Raw genomic sequence first — 12981 nt, 5'->3', positions numbered from 1 at the left:
AGTCATCCTGCTTACAATTACATCAAAGAGGCATGTGTAGGTCAGACAAATATAACATAACATTTATAATGAAATAACCACAAATGTCTTTTCTGTGCTCACATCATTATCAGTTTTATTCAACCCCCAAGTGACATTCAATCTTAGTACTTAGTACAACATCCTTTTACAGTTTAAACAGCTTTTAAACGTGAAGCATAGCTTGACACAAGTGTCTTGCAGCGATCTACTGGTATCTTCGCCCATTCATCATGGGCAAAAGCCTCCAGTTCAGTCACATTCTTAGGCTTGCGCACTGCAACTGCTTTCTTTAAGTCCCACCAGAGGTTCTCAATAGGATTTAAGTCTGGTGACTGCGATGGCAACTTCAAAATGTTCCAGCCTTTTTTCTGCAACCCTGCTCTAGTGGATTTGGAGGTATGCTTGGGATCATTGTCCTGTTGAAAGGTCCAACATCTCCCAAGCCTCAGGTTTGTGACATACTGCAACACATTGTCATCCAATATCTCCTGGTATTGAAGAGAATTCATGGTACCTTGCACACGCTGAAGTTTCCCTGTACCTGCAGAAGCAAAACAGCCCCAAAGCATGATTGACCCCCCACCATGCTTCACAGTAGGCAAGGTGTTCTTTTCTTCATAGGCCTCCTCCAAACATAGCGTTGATCCATGGGCCCAAACAGTTCTAATTTTCCACAGAACACTATCCCAAAACTTCTGTGGTTTGTCCACATGACTTTTGGCATACTGCAGTCGACTCTTCTTATTCTTTGGAGACAGCAAGGGGGTGCGCCTGGGAGTTCTGGCATGGAGGCCTTCAGTACGCAGGGTGCGCCGTATTGTCTGAGCAGAAACTTCAGTACCCACATCTGACAAATCTTTTCTCAGTTCCTCAGCAGTCACACGGGGACTTTTTTCCACTCTACGCTTCAGATAGCGCACAGCAGTCGCAGTTAGCATCTTTTTTCTGCCACGACCAGGAAGCGTTTCAACAGTGCCCTTTGCCTTGAATTTGCGAATGATGCTTCCTATGGTGTCTCCTGGTATGTTTAACATCTTTGCAATCTTCTTATAGCCATTGCCTTTCCTGTGAAGATTAATCACCTCTTCTCTTGTCTTCCTGGACCATTCTTTTGACTTCACCATGTTTGTAACCACACCAGTAAATGTTTAGAAGGAGTTGAGTATCACAGTCATTTTAAAGCTGCCTAATTGGTGCCTATTAGGCTTTATTGCTGTTCCCTGACATCCACAGGTGTTTTCAATACCTGATTGAAAACACTTCAATGAACCTCTGTTCTTCAGAGTGGTAGTTCTTTAAGGGGTTGAATAATTGTGTCAATGAAGAATTCACAAAAGAAACATTTACTACTATATTACAAAACCAATTGATGTCATTTTAGTTGCATATGGTTCTTTAAGAAGTCATTGTAGGATTTCATATATATTGAAATATATATTGCATTAATGAGAAATTTAACATTTGTTCCTAATAATCCTTAAGGGAAAAAATTAATAAATAAAATTTTCTTATATATATATATATATATATATATATATATATATATATATGTATATATATATATATATATATATATATATATATATATATATATATATATATATATATATATATATATATATATATATATATATATAAGAAAATTGTATTTATTAATTTTTTCCCTTAAGGATTATTAGGAACAAATGTTAAATTTCTCATTAATGCAATTATCTAATCAACCAATCACATGGCAGTTGCTTCAATGCATTTAGGGGTGTGGTCCTGGTCAAGACAATATCCTGAACTCCAAACTGAATGTCAGAATGGTAAAGAAAGGTGATTTAAGCAATTTTGAGCATGGCATGATTGTTGGTGTTAGACAGGCCGGTCTGAGTATTTTACAATCTGCTCAGTTACTGGGATTTTCACGCAAAACCATTTCTAGGGTTTACAAAGAATGATGTGAAAAGGGAAAAACATCCAGTATCCGGCAGTCCTGTGGGCGAAAATGCCTTGTTGATGCTAGAGGTCAGAGGAGAATGGCCCGACTGATTCAAGCTGATACCTCGTTACAAGCGAGGTATGCAGCAAAGCATTTGTGAAGCCACAACACACACAAACTTGAGGCGGATAGGATACAACAGCAGAAGACCCCACCGGGTACCACTCATCTCCACTACAAATAGGAAAAGAGGCTACAATTTGCACGAGCTCATCAAAATTGCACAGTTGAAAACCGGAAAAATGTTGCCTGGTGTGATGAGTCTCGATTTCTGTTGAGACATTCAGATGGTAGAGTCAGAATTTGGCGTGAACAGAATGAGAACATGGATCCATCATGCCTTACCACAGTACAGCCTGCTGGTGGTGGTGAAATGGTGTGGGGGATGTTTTCTTGGCACACTTTAGGCCCCTTAGTGCCAATTGGGCGTTGTTTAAAGCCACGGCCTACCTGAGCATTGTTTCTGACCATGTCCATGACTTTATGACCACCATGTACCCATCCTCTGATGGCTACTTCCAGCAGGATAATGCACCATGTCACAAAACTCGAATCATTTCAAATTGGTTTTTTTGAACATGACAATGAGTTTACTGTACTAAAATGGCCCCCACAGTCACCAGATCTCAACCCGATAAAGCATCTTTGGGATGTGGTGGAACGGGAGCTTCGTGTCCTGGATGTGCATCTCACAAACCTGCATCAACTGCAAGATGCTATCCTATCAATATATGTTAACATTTCTAAAGAATGCTTTCAGCACCTTGATGAATCAATGCCATGTAGAATTAAGGCATTTCTGAAGGCGAAAGGGGGTCAAACACAGTATTAGTATGGTGTTCCCAATAATCCTTTAGGTGAGTGTACAATATGCACACACAAACCATAATTTTGTATGCGATTAATCACGATTAATCGTTTGACAGCCCCTCAAAAATATACATCTTAAAAACTGTACAGTATGTTGGTATACTGGGGTCAACTTTGGGCTGCAAGAGCACCACATCCCACAGATAAATATGGGATTTTATAATGGATTAAGAGAAGTGCGAACACTTTACCAGGGCTGAAATAACCTATTGATTTGTGCTTGCAGGATCACTTTACATTCACTGTCTCGTTCATGGCTACCTTGAGCAGGCCTTTGTCTTTGATAGGTTCTTAATGAAGCATTCAGCCATTGATATGGTCCAGGCTGGCTTGAGTGGATAATTTTCAGGTTAAGTATTTGCTGGGGTGTTGCAAAATAAATTACCTTTGTGGCGATAAGTGCAATTACAAAGACATTCTGCAGGGAACAATATGTGCAAGACCCTCTGTGTTTTCTTTGCTGATCAACATTCAGTCTTATAATACCTTATATGCCTATATAATTACCTGGAAAACATGTGGGAATTTAATTAGATGTTCTAAAGGAAACATCGTTTAAACAGAGAAATACACTGGTTGGGAATACCGATCACACCAGAAAAATTAAATTATAAAGATCTTATTTTTAAGATTGAGGAGCATAATTTGCATAATTTCTTTACAGAACGAGTGCTGAAACAATGCATGCAAAAAAAAACAATGCTATCAGTTGTTGTTTTTCCCTTAAGAATTACAAGAATTGGTGGACTTGCGTCATTGATAAGTGAATTCCTTGATAAATATCTGCTTGTCGGAGGTAAACACAAAAAATCCTCAGAGAATTGAGCCTAATCTAGAATACCAATCAGCGAAAACGTCCTTTCGTATTGACTTCTGCTAGCCTTGAGTTAACGCCGCAGGTTAAACAACGGCTACAAAGGAATTAGCTTTAAAACCTATCAATATTATAGTAAATAGTATCCAACTGCACATAAATTTATAATGCATCTGACATATTGTTACTGTTCTCTGATATATAATGAAAATCTAAGAATCTAGGCTCTCTCTACTCGCACACAACGTTTATTGTCACGAGTCTGTCCATCTTTGCAGCTCATGGTTCCCTAAACACTAGGAAAAAGCATCAAATTACTAATCAATATACCTCGTGTCTACCTTCTCTAATCTTTTTAGAACTCCATCAGCATGTTTACTTGCGGATTTGGCATTGATGCATCCCTCAAGGATTGTGGGAATGGTTTCCCGTTACAGTGCGAGCTAAAGAGCTGTGAATTGGAGGGTGGATGCATGCGAGAGAGAGAGAGATGGCAGAAGAGGAAGAAAGAAAAAAGGAAAAAGATGGAGTGACAGTTTCCTGTAGCAGATGGAGGTACTGACAGCTAACATTTGTCTGTAACATCCTACCGCAGTTCTGCATGCTAAAAACACCCACTTTATCCCGAGATGAGACCAAACAAATGCCACGATTCTTTACACAATGAAATTTCTCTCTGGAGGAAAGCTACTTTCTGTTCCTATTTCCTATAGTTCACCCAAAAATGAAAATTCTGTCATCATTTACCCTCATATTCTTTTGAACTTTTATTTATCTTCTTTTGTGTTTAATAGATCATAAAGGTTTGAACAACACGAGGGTGATTAAATGATGACAGAATGTTGATTTTTGGGTGAACTATCCCTTTAAATGGCACATTTTATGCTAATTTTTACAATATGTAATATAAGTCTCAGGTGTGTCCTGAATGTGTATGTGAAGTTTCAACTCAAAATACCCCACAGATTATTTATTATAGCATGTCCAAAATGCCCCTATTTGTGTGTGTACCTTTAAATAATAAGCTATTGCTCTTTTCTCTCTTACCAAAAGAGATGCTTTGGTTAAAATAGATCTGATTTAGTAAAAAAGCACAGAAACAAATAGCAGACCACGGGCTCTATCTTACACCCGGCGCAATGCAGCGCAATGCGCGACGCAAGTGTCTTTCGCTAGTTTCCACCCTAATTTTCACGTTTAGCGCCGCGTTGTTTAAATAGCAAATGCATTTGCGCCCCTTTTGCGCCCATGGGCGTTCTGGTCTGAAAAACGAGGTGTGTTCAGGCGCATTGTTGGCGCGTTGCTATTTTGAGGCAACTAAAATAGACTACGCCATTGACCAACAAAAACCTGGTCTAAAGTCTAAAGTCAATGGCGCAATATGTTTTTTGTTATTTAAAGAGCGCATTTATATGCGCCTATAAACGGGAGGACAACGCGGGTTTGCTTATGACAAAGTACATGAATGCCCAGCAGCACAAAAATGCTTTTAAATATGAAAGATTAAAGGATTGAATGTAAAAGATTATTATTGAGTCTCTTGGACATAATTGAGGACTTATTATGAGACGTTAGAAGGCGCAAAGAGCTGCTTCACCTGCAGCCTGGTAAGTAAATAAATGCTTTGCTTTAAACAAATGCATCTGTTTTTAAATGTTTTTTTTAATGCTACCTCACGGATTTATTGTATATGATGTACCTGTGGATATGGTGAGATGAAAAACATTTTAAGTAATGCTTAAAAAAAACTCTTTGCTAAAAAACGCTGTCCAAAGTGCTGAAACGTGAGGAGAGCCGTTTGTAAATTCTTTATCTCCTGTTTGTTACAAATAAAGTATTTTTAGAGTACAAACCTTTTCATACATACTTGTAAATAGTTTTTTGATGATATTGGATAGGCATACATTTAAAGCAATTACAAGCCTGCTTTTTTTCTTCCATGACTAAAAGAAAACGGGTTTTAAAGGTTTTAATAAAAAAAATAACAATTTCAATACAAGTGAAAAACAACACAATTATTTAACATTAATCTTAAACTGGGGATTTTCTTCCTCCGCTTAGTTTTTCAGTTTACAAAGTCCGTTATCTAAATAGGGATTAGACATAGCGCCAGCGCAACTTGCTTTTAAAGGGGATGAGAGCTGAGACTCTCATTGGTTTACTGCACGTTTCGCCCAAAATACTCCCATTACAATAGGACCAACCCTTTTCGAACATGCGCTCGGCGCAAAAAACGATTTTTCCCGTCGTTAAATTAGCAAAAGTGGATTCGGACACGCCCATTTAAACGTTGCGCTGTGCGCTTTAGACAATGCGCTTAGATCGTTAAAATAGGGCCCCACGTCTTACTCACTGAAAGCAGAAACTACAAGACTAGTGTTAATACAAGACTGTCATTCAGCGGCCGTGGGCGGGGCTCTAGCAGTGTGACATCACATTGCTAAGAAAATCAAAACAGCATGTCTAATGAGACTGCTTTGGTTTAATAGAGATTAAAACTTTTTTTCATTGTAGGGTGGTTGTGTTTTCACACACTCCCAACACACATTTATGTCCAAACCTTGTAGAAAGGGATTTTGTATAATAGGTACCCTTTAAACTCGAGAAGTAGATCTGCCGGAGTCATAAACAAATTATTACAAGTGGTTTTGGGAATGGAACAAACAATTATTTGAAATCTACAAGATTTAATTTTTATAATACTTTTACTGTGCCTGCCTTTTTGTCCTTTTTTGGTGCTTGAAATCTCCAGTTGCAACTCAACATAATTCTATGAGAAATAAAATTCTTTATAAAACTGTTAGTTCTAGTCCTCGATTCTGATTGGTCAGTATCTGTAGTTTATTTACAATCAAACACAGCTATGAGCAGTGCACCCAATGATTATGTGTATTATTGCAAAGCACCCTTAGCGGCGTATACATATGTAAAGGTACATTCTGTTAAAGGAATAGTCTACTCATTTTCAATATTAAAATATGTTATTAACTAAGAATTGTTGATACATCCCTCCACCATCCGTGCGCGCGCACGCAAGCGCCGGAGCGCGCTGCGACGCATCGATAGCATTCAGCTTAGCCCCATTCATTCAATGGTACCATTTAGAGATAAAGTTAGAAGTGACCAAACACATCAACGTTTTTCCTATTTAAGACGAGTAGTTATACGAGCAAGTTTGGTGGTACAAAATAAAACGTAGCGCTTTTCTAAGCGGATTTAAAAGAGGAACTATATTTTATGGCGTAATAGCACTTTTGGGAGTACTTCGACTCGCCTGAAAAGTCCGCTCCCCTTCTGACTCTCATAATGGGAGAGGGAGGGTGTTACTGCGCCGAGTCGAAGTACTCCCAAAAGTGCTATTACGCCATAAAATATAGTTCCTCTTTTAAATCCGCTTAGAAAAGCGCTACGTTTTATTTTGTACCACCAAACTTGCTCGTATAACTACTCGTCTTAAATAGGAAAACCGTTGATGTGTTTGGTCACTTCTAACTTTATCTCTAAATGGTACCATTGAATGAATGGGGCTAAGCTAAATGCTATCGAAGCGTCGCAGCGCGCTCCAGTGCTTACGTGCACGCACACAGATGATCAGGGTCGGACTGGGAACAAAATTCGGCCCTGGCAATTTTCTTGTGGAACGGCCCACAACTGGACCGACGACACCCCCTCCCCCCACTAAAATCGCCCCACTAACCCAATGCTTTGATTTATTGAACATTTATATTAATTTCACAGTAGGCTATAGTTAAAATTCAACCACCGCAAACTCTCTTTGCCATGAACAAAGCTGACACTGTTTTGTCTTAATCCACTCATTATGTCAGATTCAAAATTTTACTTGCTGTCACTGTGACGGGTGACTTGACTTTACAGCTTTGCGTTTTTATATCTTGAGTCAGCTTATTATAATGACTGTTTGCCCATCTGAGCTATAACTGCTCGTTTAGTGCAATGGGCTTGATATTAACTTTGCTTATTTGCTACCATCTCCATCTCTTATATCTAAAATGTTTGTTCAGAAAGCAAAGATGGTTCATTAATAATATTTATAAAAATACGAAAAAGAAAGTGCATTGTGACTTTCAAAACAAGAGGCAGTTGTTATAGCCATAGGAACCAGAGGCACGCTTGAGACTGCACATACGCTTTAACGCATTAGCGCCGACTGACTCTGATCACGGACCGAAGTAATTAAACTGGAACAGACCCAGACCCAACTGCCCCTTTAAAATATAGACCCGGAAGTGTACGGGTCCTCTGTAAAGACCTCTAATGCATACAACTCTGCTCAAGTTCAGAAACATGGACACAATGTGACACTGAGCTTGCCTCGGCTCGCACTTCATCGAGAAACAGAGAGCATGCAAACACATACCGAACTCGTTGGAAGAGACAAGTGCTCGCACGCAAATGTCATTGTCACGGAAAAACAAAAAAAGTTATGCTAGATAAACTTGGGTGGTTGTTAATATACCTGGGCGACTTTTTCTCGCGGATCTTCTCTGCTCCCCCTTTCTTCTTTTTGGAGCCTCTGTTGTCCATAATGATTATTCTTAAGTGCAAGGCTAAATGATGCGCTATCATCACTGTATATTTCCCCATGAACCTCACGGCTGCTTGGACAAATCCACTTGAGGGGTGGAGCAGGGGGGCGCGATCGTAACACACACTGAACCTGTCATGAAGAGGCCGAAAATATTTACCTGTCCCCGCCCCCCAAGCTAAATGCAACTGGATTTATACATGACGTGCCGAAAATAAATAACTTTAACATTTTGGCATTAAAAAAAATGTAATCTCGGGGGCCACATGTCGACTGGCCCACCGGGCATTTGCCCGGTTGTACAGATTATCAGTCCGAGCCTGCAGATGATAGAGGGATGTATCAACAATTCTTAGTTAAGGTAATAACATATTTTAATATTGAAAATGAGTAGACTATTCCTTTAATGTTCACAGTCGATCAGGGACTATTTTGTCCTGCAGAAGGAAGGCTTTTAGTTATTTTACTTCATGAAAGTTGCAATGATACATACATTTTCGCTTTAACATTTGTATTGTGTGGTAACCACAACGTTTATAAAAGCAATAAGGTAGTCGAGGCTACTGCTGTACTGTGTATAAGTAATGCCTGAAGGGGGTTGCAATGCACTGCCTCCGCTTTGTTTCATGCCTAACGCCTTTCAGTCATGACTTATACCACGATACACCACAGCCTTTTGTACCTTATTGCTTACATAAAATCCTTTAGGTTCCCGTCACAGAAAGGAAAGTTATACAACAAGAGTGTTAGTATAGCAGGACACTTTATTTTTAGTTTAACTTTTTCTTTAAGTATATATTAATTAGCCTAATGGATTCACCAACAGTGTGTTGCCAATATAAAGTCCTCTCCCGTGATTCCTTTAAAATATTCACCTAAAGCACCATCACTGTGAAGGCTATATGTTTTCCAGATGATAATCTTTCTCAAAGCACCAATAGGTAATTTAACTTTAATACGGTGATTCATTATTTATGTCTGGGGTATTGAAAGTATGTTTAGAAATATACAAGATAAATTGATTTCCTTCCTTTACATAATGCACTGAATGATAATCCTTTTTCCTGATGTCTCGAGTGGGTGTTTTTTAAGGGCCGTGGTGTTTTAATTAAAATGAAAAACTGTCAGGTTAAGAAGTTCAAGCTCAAGGGCAAAAAAATACAGCAACTGTCTGGATACAAGGGTCATGTCTGTATAGATATTCTGTATCCTATACATACTTGGTTTGAAGCACTAAATGTCTATGATTAATGTTAGTCGGAAAGTTTGCTTATATGATCATACATTTTTTACCTATTTACTGTTTTCATTGTGGGCCACCTACTGTATAATTAGTATTAGATTTTTCATTACCAATTTCCCTAATACATTTCTTTAATGCTCTGCCTCTAAAACATTTTGGTAAAGACATGAGTAACGGAACTTAGTAGTTCTCACATGAGCTGTGGGTTTACTGTGTAATGCTGTGCACACACCAAAAGCAAACCATTTGCACGAGCAGATTACATACAAAGTCAATGCAAAGACGCAAGAGATGCAAATTCGCGTGGGGCAATGCAAATGATGCAAAAAACAAACACTTGTGATTTGGCTCAAACGCATCTTCTGCACAAGTTAAAATATTAACTCTTTTTTTTTTAATGATTTTCACAAAAGTTAAATGCCTTCCAGAAAATGTTCTTCCTTAAAGGCAGGGTATCTAATTTGATCCAGAAATACTCTCTGCTTTTATAACTTCTCAAATATGGGTAAGTTTTTTCAAAAATACAAAATGTTGAGCAAAAAGCTCAAATAATTGCGTTTTTGTGAAGCACTTTTGATAGAGATCAGATTCAGAGAGATGATCAAAACATACACAGAGTTTAAAATGTTTTCCCTAAGGGAATACTTCCGGGTTTTATAAGTTGGGTAACAGCGCCACCTGGTGAATAATAGTGAAAATACGATGGCCGGAAAACTTGTCTTTGGCAGGGAAGCGTTTTCTCCTAATTGACAAGTTAACTCGTCAATGGCAGGGAAAGAGTTAAACTCAAGCAAAAAATTTCAATGACGCAACGTTAAATCATGCAAGAATTCGAGCGAGGAATGCGATGCTTCACTTTTGATGTGTTGGCTATACAGCATTAGACCAACACTAGCAAAGTTTAATAACCATCCGTATTTACTTTTCACTCTCTTAATTAAGATACAAACAGAAAATATAGGAAATATGTACTTAACATGTAAAAAAACATCTTAAAACTCATGAAGACATTAGATTAAAAACTTGGGCTTTCATATAATTTCAGTTTAAAGGTGCAGCGTGTCATTTTTAGAAAGATCTCTTGACAGAAATGCAAAATAATATACAAAACAATATTATCAGGGGTGTATAAAGACCTTTTATAATGAACCCTTAATGGAAAAACTTTTTTTACAAAGCGGTCTCCGAAGATGACACCAGATGTTGGTCTGGTGGTAGCTTCTCTATGCATTTTAAAAGCGATGGGTGAGCATTGGTTGCATTTCGCAAACCTCACCACTAGATGCCACCAAATTTTACACACTGCACCTTTAAGAGAGTCTGCAGGTATCTTCTATTGATCAAGTGTAATGCTGCGTTTACACCAACTGGGTTTCAGGCGTCAAAATCGTGTCTACTGTGCCTAGTTTGCAGGATTGAATTGCATTCGCGCATCTAGAGCGAAGTAGACGAGCAGAAAAAGCAAGCATTTGACGAGCGTCAGAGGCAAAATCCGCTTCTTGTGGGAGGGGCAAGTGCTATGCGGTTGGCTGTTTGCAAGATGACTGATGTTGATTGTGCATTTATCGAGAGAGTTACCGGTTTGTATTTGGTAACCTTACTATAGGGGGAAAATAAATAGCGCGGGTCGATAAACGTCACGTGACTCAAAAATGAAATGTGTATTACAACTTACCAGGTTGCCCAATGTCCTCGCTGACACTCTTCCAAGCGAGGTCCTTTTTATTCCTGTCTCTATAGAAATAAGAACTTGTGTCATATGCCTTACGGACAATATCAAGCATTCTTCAGAAACGCCACAGCAGCAAGCAGGCTCCTGATTGGTTAACACGGCGCAAAATTCTGCCAAAGTTCAAATTTCTCAACTCGGGCGTCAGCCGACAATTTTTTGTGCAAAAAATGCACAAAAAGCACCATTTATCTAATTCGCGTATCGCGAATTAGATGCATGAATGAGGCGGAATCGCTTCTTCCGCGCCACGCCAGACGCATCATCTGCGCCGTGAGACCTCCAGATGCGCGTCAACGCATCTTCACATTGACTTAATATTGAAATCATTCGCGCTTCACGCCTCTACCGCGGCTGGTGTAAACGCAGCATGAGAGGAGCTCACACCAAATACTTGACACGTTAGCTTACAATTTTACTGTGTTGCATACAAATTTCACAAAAAATTCACAAAGTTTCAATGAAGTCTTTCTATACTTCAGAGGACGTTCTGAACTAAGCAAAATTAGCTTTCTCATGATACAACTTTAAATTAAAAATTTTCTTGGGGGAAAAATTATGTAAACTAAATGAGGCACTGGAAATCAAAAAGTACAACTCGCAGGGTAGAAAAACCTAGCAAAACTCAGGCAGGTTGTAATTACAGTCATTCCTTAATTGAATTAAGACACCGTATGCTACATTTGGAGAGGATCCCTGTCTGCTTATTCAATATTTCATATTTACTTCCTCTTCCTCCAACTGAATACTAATGAACACATGAGCTTTCTCACCACTTCTCACAGCAAAAGCAAAACACCTGAACATCTTTCTGTTATTGCTTGATGTTAACCTAACTATGAATCTGTAAAAAACACAATTAAGGAGACCACAAGCTGTTGATTAGGCCTGTTTGATACTGCACACAAAAGCGATTCAATATACTGTAAATCTAACTTACAGAAGAAGGAAAGCCATATCTACAGTGAATTCAAATAGTAAAAAATTAATTTACACCAAACCCAAACACCTCAGTGTAGCTATAAACTGCTAAAACTGGGGTGTGATAAACAGGTTTGTACTGGATTTTCACAGACTTCAGCACAAAGAAAATTTACCCCTGGCACCAAACTACTGCATGCATCTGTTAAACATCCCCGCAGTGCTTACACGTGGAGTGAGAAACCTGTAACCCGTTAATATGTGCACTGAAATAAACACGCATCACTTTTGCGCTGTTCTCGTGTGTTGTGAAACAGGCCTTATTCAACGACTTTCCAGACATCAAAAGTTGTTCTGATTTGTCCTCTCGTAAGACATCAGAGAGGGAAAAAATGTGCCCGTGTTGTTGGAGCGAAGTATTTGGAGATCAAACACCCCATAGGCACAATCTAATGAGAGAATTTCCAGCCCGACTGCATTTATAAGCGTTCCTCAAACTGAGGCGATGATATGACAGACAAGCATTGAGTTCAGAGCTGGGTTTAAAATTAAACATCCAGAGAATAAACAATGTGATTGACTGCCTGTCTTTCTCTGAGATAACAGAAGCAACAAGAGATACTTCTATAAATTAACAAACACAGGCACCACAGCTTAAAGAAATATATAAATCAAAGGGAGGCACTATATATTTATTTCAAATACGTATTATTACAAAACATCTGATGAAGGGTGATATTTAGTACCAAATAAACAAAATGTTTTTTTTTATTCAAACCTGCTCTTTATTATGCATGGTTTTATACCTATGAGCTCACATGCTAGATTGTTAAAAGACAACAATGCCACCTAA

The 12981-nt window shown here is 38.6% G+C and overlaps 1 protein-coding gene across 3 annotated transcripts in view; it reads right to left on the bottom strand.

The window, feature by feature from the left end:
• LOC129428205 (uncharacterized) overlaps positions 1 to 12981 on the bottom strand; it is a 175221-nt gene that overhangs the window by 129626 nt on the left and 32614 nt on the right. The window lies entirely within an intron of this gene.

This window comes from Misgurnus anguillicaudatus, chromosome 14, assembly GCF_027580225.2.
Source record: "Misgurnus anguillicaudatus chromosome 14, ASM2758022v2, whole genome shotgun sequence".
NCBI lineage: Eukaryota > Metazoa > Chordata > Actinopteri > Cypriniformes > Cobitidae > Misgurnus > Misgurnus anguillicaudatus.
This window is presented reverse-complemented; position numbering and strand designations above follow the sequence as displayed.